This window comes from Mercenaria mercenaria, chromosome 8 (genome assembly GCF_021730395.1).
Source record: "Mercenaria mercenaria strain notata chromosome 8, MADL_Memer_1, whole genome shotgun sequence".
Taxonomy (NCBI): Eukaryota; Metazoa; Mollusca; class Bivalvia; order Venerida; family Veneridae; genus Mercenaria; species Mercenaria mercenaria.
Genome location: NC_069368.1, coordinates 10,196,101 through 10,206,350, shown reverse-complemented (window position 1 = coordinate 10,206,350; position 10,250 = coordinate 10,196,101). Strand labels below are relative to the sequence as shown.

The window sequence follows — 10,250 nt, the reverse complement described above, 5'->3', positions numbered from 1 at the left end:
TGTCATAAATTTAAATTTAAAAGTACGACATATTTACAAACAGATCTTGAGATCGTGGGCTTTATTGGTATTTGTCTGAATTCACTCTCTTATGCTGTCAAGTGTTATATTCTTTGCGTTATTGGTTGAATTTCTGTTTCGACCTTTTTACCTTCTGTCGTCTGCATTTTCCACAAAATATATTTCGTAACATTTTGTGTGGCAGTCTACTTAAAGAAAGCTATTTTGTTGTATTAACACTGGCTTGAAACAGCACGAGGAAACGTGATACTGTTATAAATGCAATATATTCATATTAACTTTGTTTTTATAATAATTTCAACGAAGGGGAAATACTAAATTGCTGAGCACGGAATAATGACTTTAAAAGTTTTATCATTAGCCGTTATTGTGATAATCATCAGCTCAGGTAATTGGTAATTGTTTATTTTCATTTAGACTATGTCTTAATATTTATAAAATTAAATGTAAATCCTTTATTTTCTGATTGCTATTAAAACAATATTGCATGCCATCTACAGCACAAATACTTGTATTTCTGCATCCGCATAAAGGCAATCATTAATATATGTTGTTTTGACATCGTTTGCTAGTCGTTTTCATTTGCGTCATAAAATCGTAAATTCATAAATCGTTTAATAATAAAATCGTTATGTCTGCGATCTGAATGTTCACACTGATATAAATATAATAAAGGTTAATCTAAATTGGATTTTGTAAAAAGTTCTTAAGGGCAAGAAGATATATATATTCTTCCTTATTTTTTTCAATACTGAAGATTAACATATTATTACTGAATTTGTTTAACATTTTACTAAATCACAACCTGGACACATTTACAACACAAGTTCCGTTTATATGTTTTATGTTCATTAAACTGACTACAATTTATTGATATATAAAACATGCGTTTATGTCGACATTCACTTTGGATTTGATTGTAGAACATCAAATGACCTTTATAGAGGACCCATTTGTTGTTTTCATCGAGGCAATTACGGGTAGATTATTGTCATGTTATAATCTTAAGATTTCATAAATGATTTGTCTGTGAATAATTATTACGAAGCCGTTTTCTTCTGACATTTGGACATTGATCTGAAGTTTTGATGCAAATATTTCTAACGTTTGAAATGACAGAACATATAATTTGTTTCCGCAACATAGTATTATAGAATACTTTACGAAATGAAAGTAAATCTTGAGTTGAAATTAATTACATATGTTTTAAAGCTTTATCTTGTCATTATAAACCATATTTGAATCATTTCTAGGCATGTTAGTCACTCTTTACTTTTGCAGATTTGTTTCTAATAGTTACTGAAGTTTTAAATGCTAGTTTTCTGGCAAGACAATCGTGTTTCTTTCAAAATCGCCTTGTACAGAACCTTGATAGCAGCCAAAGCTGTTTTACACAATATGATGTTTTTACAGCAATATGGATTTTTTTATTTTAATGACATTTAAAAAATATCCGGTCACAAATGGCATGGATACACATTAAATAAAAATAGCCATGTTCCAAGAACGTATCCAGTTTAATCCATAACTCTTAAGCAGGGAATCAAAGGATATGTACATATAAATAGTATGTTTAGAGAAAGTAAACAGTGTAGACTCAGAGAACCAAACAAATATAGAAGGGACACAATTACAAAATGGACATCATCTTGGAACCTTACATAAGTAAATCGTAAATTTGTGAATATAAACAAACTGATTCACAGTTATGCAAAAAGCCCTTCCTCTTTGTACACAGCATATTCCAAAGCTACAAGGTTGTGAAAAAGTACATTCCCGCCAGATGAAACCATCCATTTAAAATGTAGCAGTTTTGTTCAGTATTAATCCATACTCTTTACCTACTTGACAAATAGTTTTTAATAGATATTTTTGTAAAACTTCCGTCTGTATATGGAATGTGCTAAAGAGTTTCCTATAATAACATGTACAAGCAATTAATTCGGAACACTTCTGTTACTGGTTAGAAATCATCTAGAATATGAACTTCTAAGTATACATCCTATTGTTTTAAGAATCTACATAACTCTGTCTGTGATCTCACGTTGAATTTGTAGACTACCGTTATAAGTATGTTTATTGACATTCCGTTAAAAGGCTAAGTAATTACATTAATTACAAAACGTAAAGTCGGAACACATACTGAACGTATTTGGTATTGTAATGAAATCTGTGTACTTTGTAAGCTGATTCATAACACTCACAATGAAAGGAAGACAAAAAAACGCTAGAAAATGAGCAGATTTTGTCCTAGCATTTAAATACTTAATCTCCTCTCCCTGCTGGTATTTACAGTTATGTCGTAATACAGCATAATGTAGTTGATTTACATGCAAATACTGCTAATCAATATGTAATTACTAGCAATCTGTATAAGGCCTGATGTAACAATTACCTCTAAGATTAATGAAATTATTAGAAATATACTGACCACCAAATACGGGCCGGTTTATTCAATACGCCGAAGACGTCAACTACCTATTTTTTTTTTTGTTATAACCTTAAAAGTCATTTGGCTATTAAAACGTTGAAATAAACATAGGGCGACAGAAGGCATTCATACAAATCCCCTTCTTCTGAGCAATATGCTAAACCTAACAACAATATTTGAAAATGTGAAGATAGCGAAAAGCCTTGCAATAAATGTCAAAGACGATTATCAAATTTGGTAAAGAGGCACCAGAAAAGTATCAGCACATGTGCAATAAGACTGCATTTATCTAGATAACAGCTATACATTTATAGACATTTACTACAAGAAAAAGAATGGGAGATCGATTCAATTATGTTGTCTCCAGTTTTGAAACTAACCTAAAAAGAAAGCATATGTTATGAGTCCAAGCTTTGTCATCAGATTGCTTGTATCCTTTTTCGAAATAATTGTTTTCAAACCTCACATGCCGCATTCCGATCAAAGTTTCACTGATTCTGTTTAATTAGCATGTAACATCTGTGGAAGTAGATACAATTGACGTCACCACTATTAAAAGTAAAATGAAGATATTCTCGCAAGCCATATGGCCATACCATGAGATTATACTTTGTAATTTGATTAAATTTACTCCGTATCGGGACTGAATATGTATGGCATGTCAATCGTTGCTAAATTATATATGTATGTTAATATCATTATTGTATGTTTGTTATTGTTATTCAATGTCTTGTCATTCATATTCTAAAAGTCATTATTGTTATTCTATATTTCGTTATTCTTATTTTATCTCTGATATTGTTATTCAATGCCGTGTCATTCATATTCTAAGTCTTACCATTGTTATTCTATATGTCGTTATTCTTATTGTATGTTCGATATTCTTATGGTAAAAGTCATCATTGTTGTTCAATATCTGACGATTCTATTTACAAAACGTGTAATTCTTATTCTATGTTATGTGATTGTATTTGTATAGCGTCGCTGTGCTATTTATATCGCGGGAAATCGCACATACAATAAGAATATCAAGCTTACAAAAACAATTATAATGAATATACAACTACAATAACGCCTTTTACAATAAGAATATCGAACATACAATAAGAATAACGACATATAGAATAACAATGGTAACACTTAGAATATGAATGACATGACATTTAATAACAATATCAAAGATACAATAAGAATAACGAAATATATAATGACATTAATGACTTTTACCATACGAATATCGAGCATACAATAAGAATAACGACGTGTACAATAACAATGGTAAGACTTAGAATATGAATAAAACGACATTGAATAATAATATCAAAGATACAATAACAATAACGAAACATAGAATAACAATAATGACTTTTACCATAAGAATATCGAATATTCCATAAGAATATCGACATATACAATAACAATAGCAAATTTTAGAATATGAATGACACGACATTGAATAACAGTAACAAACATGCAATAATAATAACATACATATATAATTTAGCAACGTTTGACATGCCATAAAATGCTTTCTACGAGCTAAAGGTTTAACAGTACAATAAATAAGTACAATAAAATGTACATATTATGTAAAGAGAAAAGAGTTTAAAAGTCAGTTGCTCTTTTCCACGAAGATTAATTAAAAAAATCTTTAAATATTAAGTATAAATTCTAGGCAAATTTTCAGTGAGAGAAGATTCTGTCAATTTGTTGTTTTTTTTTAATCGTTTTCTTTCAATGAGTTTTTGCTTTTAAATTATTGCATAGTTTGTTTCTGCGCTTGCCTAATATGTTTAGCCTAGAATAATCTATAAGTAAATATATGTAATATCTTAGTTGGGTATAGATGTAACATTAATAAACCTATTAATTTTATTGCTTGAAATAATAGAATAGCCATTTACTTCCATGAAACGTTACCTTTTTCAATTAATACGCTAATTTGCAAATAACATAGATGTGTTATAAATTATTGACTGGCTTCATACCAAACATCGTACTTTCAAATGTTTATTTATGGCTTTTACTAATGCTGTACCGAACAATATTAGCCCATGTTTACGTAATTGTTTTAACATATACTGAACAAAAAAATCTTCCGATTTCTATACATATGTTTTAATGTTATAAAAAGAAATCAACTTGTCAAATGGACTACATATGTTCGGGCGAACGATTATATGTCAAATAAAACCAATAACAACTGGATTGTACGCATTACACCAAAAAGAAAACGTTGAACTCGATTTCCTTGTGCATGCACGGACCAGTATAATTCGTGTTTATAAAATTCTTTTGGTTTAAGTACAATTTGTTTAAAATGAAGGATCAATTCTGATCATACAATTCTCTTACTGAAATCTTTCACCCGCGGAAGGATGTTTTTGCTTCGTTTTTCTAATAATACTGAATGCCAGTGTAACCAAGGGCAATGTAAATATGAAACAGATAATAAGAAAAATACTTGTATTGCATACTTGTAAGCCGTCAATGGATTTCCTATCCTCAGAGACATTAAATGTATACCTTTTTGATTATGAAATGGTTTACAGTGTTTTTTATGATGTTATTACTTGTTTCTTGCGTAGTGTTCTCCGTTTTCATATAACTGTCTTAGAGACGGAAAAATAAACTGTTACCATGCCAGAATAATTTGTATATTTGATGTATTGATAACGTAACACTTTAGTACAGGTTGTGCTTGACTCCCTTTTCATTCTACCATTGCAATGATTACAATTTGAACTGCTGTTGGTAATAAGGTTTGGGTTATTGATGGCTGATATTGGACAATTACTTTAATAGCTGGATCCACGTATTATATCATATTCAATAGTTAAGGAAGAAAAAGCCTTTGTTAGAGCGAGTAATCCTTGTAAAATAGTATGTATGAATTTCAGCCAATCAGAAATAACTGCTTTTATCTCGAATCAATTCTAAGCACCAATCAAAGCGAACTTTGGCAGATAGCACGAGAGTGCAAGGGTATAAATAGGCAGACGGATGACAGTGATTTCATTCTGTGTAATAAAAACGAGAATTCAAGGTATAATTTATCCATGGGTCAGTACCTTGATAAGAAAGTTATAGCAGCTGCACTGTCAAGGCGTATAAATGATTTGAAAAAAGGGACGTTTGTCCTTCATTGTCTAAAGAAGAGTTGCAGTATCATAACTAGGTTTTGAGCTCCAGGGTCAGCGCATAGAAGTTATATGGTCGTTGAATGCTAAAGACGATAGCATATACATTGTATAGGCTGGACATCGAACGCTGAGACAGAGGGCAGAGACACATAGTTTGGTAATCTACTAAAGCAGTAAGAAACTTCCAGCTTACAGACGAGGTTCAACGTTGTTGGTGAAGTACAATCATGGTATATTGGTTTTACCTATATGGTAGTTAAATGCTTTATATGATAGCGTACGGACGCTAGCCATAAAGGTGTCAGGGCAAACATACTGTTTTGAAACTTAAATTAAGAAGACATATGCCGAACATCTATGCGATAGAACTCGTATCTTGATGATTCAAAGATATCGTCTAACGGGAACTTCAACAAAGAACAGGCAAGTATGGTACCTCCAGCCTATATCATCCATGAACTTACTGAGTTCACAATTCAAATAATTCACAAATCATTGGTATACTAATTATTTAGGCGAGGTAGCCAGAGGAAAAGTTCTCACCAGCTATGCTATTCGATATTTCATTTCTCAGCCTGTCTAAGACACGGTCAACTTTGCGCTTGGACCCATTTCATTGCGGGAGATATGAAAGGTGTAGGCACTTCCCTGGGTAATACATCTCGTATCTCGACATACCAAGATGTGATCCCCCAGTCACCAGTGTTTCATTCCCCTGAAAAATCTATCTTACAATTTTATTATCTTGCGGGTTCATCTGAAAACAAACCTTGATGTACCAGACAATATCCTGTTTTAAGCGGAATATCTGAAAACTGAAATGTGTACCACGCTATCATAACTATTCATAGGAAATAGTTGTCTTGATTGTTTACGTACACAATTTTAAACAAGCGTATTCTTTATATTAGCTCAAAGTACGTAATAGACGTTCTTGTATATTATTGAGACTTTTTTAAAATGTTGTTTTATTGCTTGCTGAATGAATAATTGACACCATAGCTTTACTATTTTTCTAAATGTGTAAAATTTCATAAATATTCTACTAGTTACTAGAAATGCGTAGGGAGCATGAGGACGTTAAAACTGTGAAATTAGTTTATTGTGAGAAAATGTGCAATATTTGTTGAAGCAGGCAATATTTATCAGTATTTTTGAATGTCTCATCATGTCTATATACTTACATATGTTTAGTTACATTTTCAGTGATTCTCATTTAAATGTATATCTTCTGTCCATGAATTCCACTTAAGCAGGTAATAGGAATCGGTTCATAAAATGGTAATGAAATATGTACCACCCATCACGGGTGTTACACATTTCACTAGTCTCAAACAAATGGGATCTGCTATTATTTTACTTAGTTGGGTTCTGTGCTTCCACAAGGTCATGCTGTAGATTGTATTATAGCCATGAACAATGTAAGCTATTAATCATTCCCCGTAGCAGGCCATCGTCTTGGTTATGCAAATGCTACAATAACTGGTGAGTTCGTCATTTAGATATGATATAATAATGTAAAATGTTTGCACATAACTATAATAGCAGGTTTAAGAATTTAATAGCCCTTTACTGTTAAGTACAGTAAAAAAATAAAACACTTCACCAAAAAGAAATGAATCACTCGTTGTGCCAGATATAATAATACAGATAAATACAGTGGTTTCATTGTGGTTATACTTCTTTATATGTAAATAGTTAAAATGTGCTTTAGTAGTAAAGAAAAGTATTAGTAAAAAAAATACATAGAGGATATTTGTTTGTTTCAGTGTAAGATCGAAATATCTTTCCCCGAGAAAACACCAGAAGCAATATATTCCCTAGTGGTGCAGCCAGGAATGACAGTTTAAAATCTGATGACCACGAGAGAAAGATATTTCGATCTTACATGTAAAGCAAAAATATCTTTATTGTTTTTTCATGTCTTTTAAATTATTTTTATATCAAATTGTAACAGTTTTACCCACACAAATTTACCCGCATATGGTAACGTCATACACAGAATCATGAGTAAATTATTCTTTGAGATTTTATTTTTTTTTATACTTTTACACTTTTATACGATGGAACGCATTATTTTTTTAAATGTATTTATATTCTTCTATTTATTTATATGATTTATAATATTCTTGCATGTTCTAGTGTATTTACGTAACAGGGGATATTATAACATGAAAACACTACTGTTTGAAAAAAAAGAAAGAAATTTATGATTATAATTAACCATTTAAACAAACTGCTGAAAAACATGAAAATGTTTGTAAATGTTTTCAGTTACACACCTTTTGTAATGTTTTTATCAAGTATGGGTGCCAGTCTGCGTTTAACAATGCACGTAGAAATGTTTGTTTATCTTATTGCAAATCATTCTCGTTGATGTGCAACGTTCACTGTGTTCGTTACCCAACACATTGCTTGTAATAATGAATGGGATGCTCTTCTTGTTACATAATGCTCTTATCGTTTTTTTTTACAAATTGATACACGTTTTGTGAAACATTCTGATTTGTCTGATCTTACTGCTCTTGTATTGTCAACTGTTGAATGCATTGTCTTATTGGTTGAGTTTCTGATCCGACCTTTTTACCTTGCGTCCTCTATATTTTCAATTAGATATATTTCGTAACATTTACATTGAACGACAGAAAAATGTTTTTGTCTTATTAATATGGACTTAAAATACCACTCGGAAAAGTGTTACCTATGAAAAAGCAGTTTATCTACGAATGAAGTTTACTTTCTTTCTTTTAAATAGTTTCAACGATGGTGCAGTTCTAAATAGGTGAACACGGAATAATGACTGTAAGAATTTATCATTAGTTTGATACTTTTCAGCTCACGTAATTAATTATGTTTATTTGGATTTACTTTTAAAATCTAAATATTTTAATTACAAGTATTTTATTTCTTCAAAAGTGTGCCTGTCTTCAGTTTAGGAATCACAAAACCTGTTTGTAAATCAAGGCTCGTATCTTTAAATTCTAATAAGTGTTATTTGAAGAGAAAGGTACTTCCGTGTTTTTTCTTTCATGTTGAATATTTTGTTACATGAACCGTACACACTAATGGGACGGCGTTCTATGAACCTCGCCATTCTCTATGGCACCAGACCAGAAATGGCGTTTTCTCTTGGTCTTGATTCTTTTACATCTGTCCATTTTTGCCAATCACAAAATCTTATATTTGAAACCACTTAAAAATTTTACCTTTTACGTCATTAGTCAATCTAATCAAATTAAAGGGTTTATAAATTAAATTAATTATTTTAATGTTTTCATTTGGGTAAAAAAATTGAGTCTGTTATATATGTCTGGTTTCCATTGGTTACAGTTATGTAATTTACGATTCTTTGAAAAAGATCAATCAAGTGAGTAAGATATACTTCCTTACTTAAGTTATAACACAGATGCAAAATTTGCACATTCTTTCTGAAAACAGTTTACTAATTTGATTTCTTAAACTTTTCACTCGGGACAAATAGTAAAATTATCTACATTGTACTTCAGTCTCCTTTTTAGAATTTCACAACATAATTGCAAATTCGGTGTGCATGTTTTATGGTGTACATTCTTTGATATTTTTTCTGTCGGGTTTGTATCATTATTGATTTGTAACAGATGTGTATGTATTTCTTTTTTTCTGATTATTTTAAGTAAAACAATGAAATGACTTTTTTTGAGCTGTTAGAAATGAGCTCATTAAGGCAATTACGAGCAGAATATTGTCCCTCGCAAATGTCATAAAACTAAGTTGTCAGTTAATTTGCATTATCAAAAAATGTTCCCATGACTTTTTGACAGTAATGTAGGGAGATCTCTCCACGTATAAATATTTAACTTTCTCAACAAACATTTTACCAATCGGTACTACTTGAAGTGATCTACATTTTTGTATTTGTATTTAAAAGGTAGATTTGTTTCTCGGGATTTCCGCTACTGTTTCTGTTTTGGGTGTGACCTGGCTATGTATGCATAGATAATACACTTATGTTTTATTTATGAATATACATATGATTGACTTCTAGCTATAACTCATCACTATTTCACATATCACTTCGGATTCGGGCTAGTAACAGTTATAGTCATGATTTATAGGCTGCAAACAAAGGATGTTTGTGTGCAAATACAACAATAAATGTTACTTTCTCTAAGATATTTGTACAAGTAAACATGAAAGCAATGATTATGACCGATACAGTAATTTTTGTAGTTCAGTGTTCATTTCTTCAACTGTTCAACTGGCTAGACAGCCATCAGAACTTCATAGTACGTATCACCCTAATTTTTTTAAATTTGTTTTCATTCTTACCGTTTTTACAAACGTTGGGTTCACCACCCTTGTCCCGTTTCGACTTTAAATTGAGTTTATCATACGTATTCTTGCTATACCGAGAAAGTTTACATTTCCTAAATTGTAAAAGGATGTTACATTCTCTTCAAAAAGTTAAAAGGCTTTTGCAGTAGCTTTATCGTTTACGTTGTTTAAATTCTTATATTAATGTATTTATACCGTAGATCTATATTTCAAAACGGAGCAGGTAAAATAGATATGTGTTTCTTTGGTTTAGTTAATACGTGTTATTTGGTGAATTAAGACTTTATGATGATGCTGAAGTTTAACTGAATTTTAAATTCTGAGTGGCAAAAGATTCATTC

General features: G+C 30.9%; 1 protein-coding gene across 1 annotated transcript in view; it reads left to right on the top strand.

The window, feature by feature from the left end:
- The first annotated feature begins 222 nt into the window (after positions 1-222).
- The window catches only part of LOC123523074 (limbic system-associated membrane protein-like), a 157,599-nt gene continuing 147,571 nt past the window's right edge, over positions 223-10,250 (top strand). Inside the window, exon 1 of the mRNA XM_045300687.2 lies at positions 223-409. The gene's annotated coding sequence lies outside the window, so the exon portion shown is untranslated. The remainder of the gene's footprint in view (positions 410-10,250) is intronic.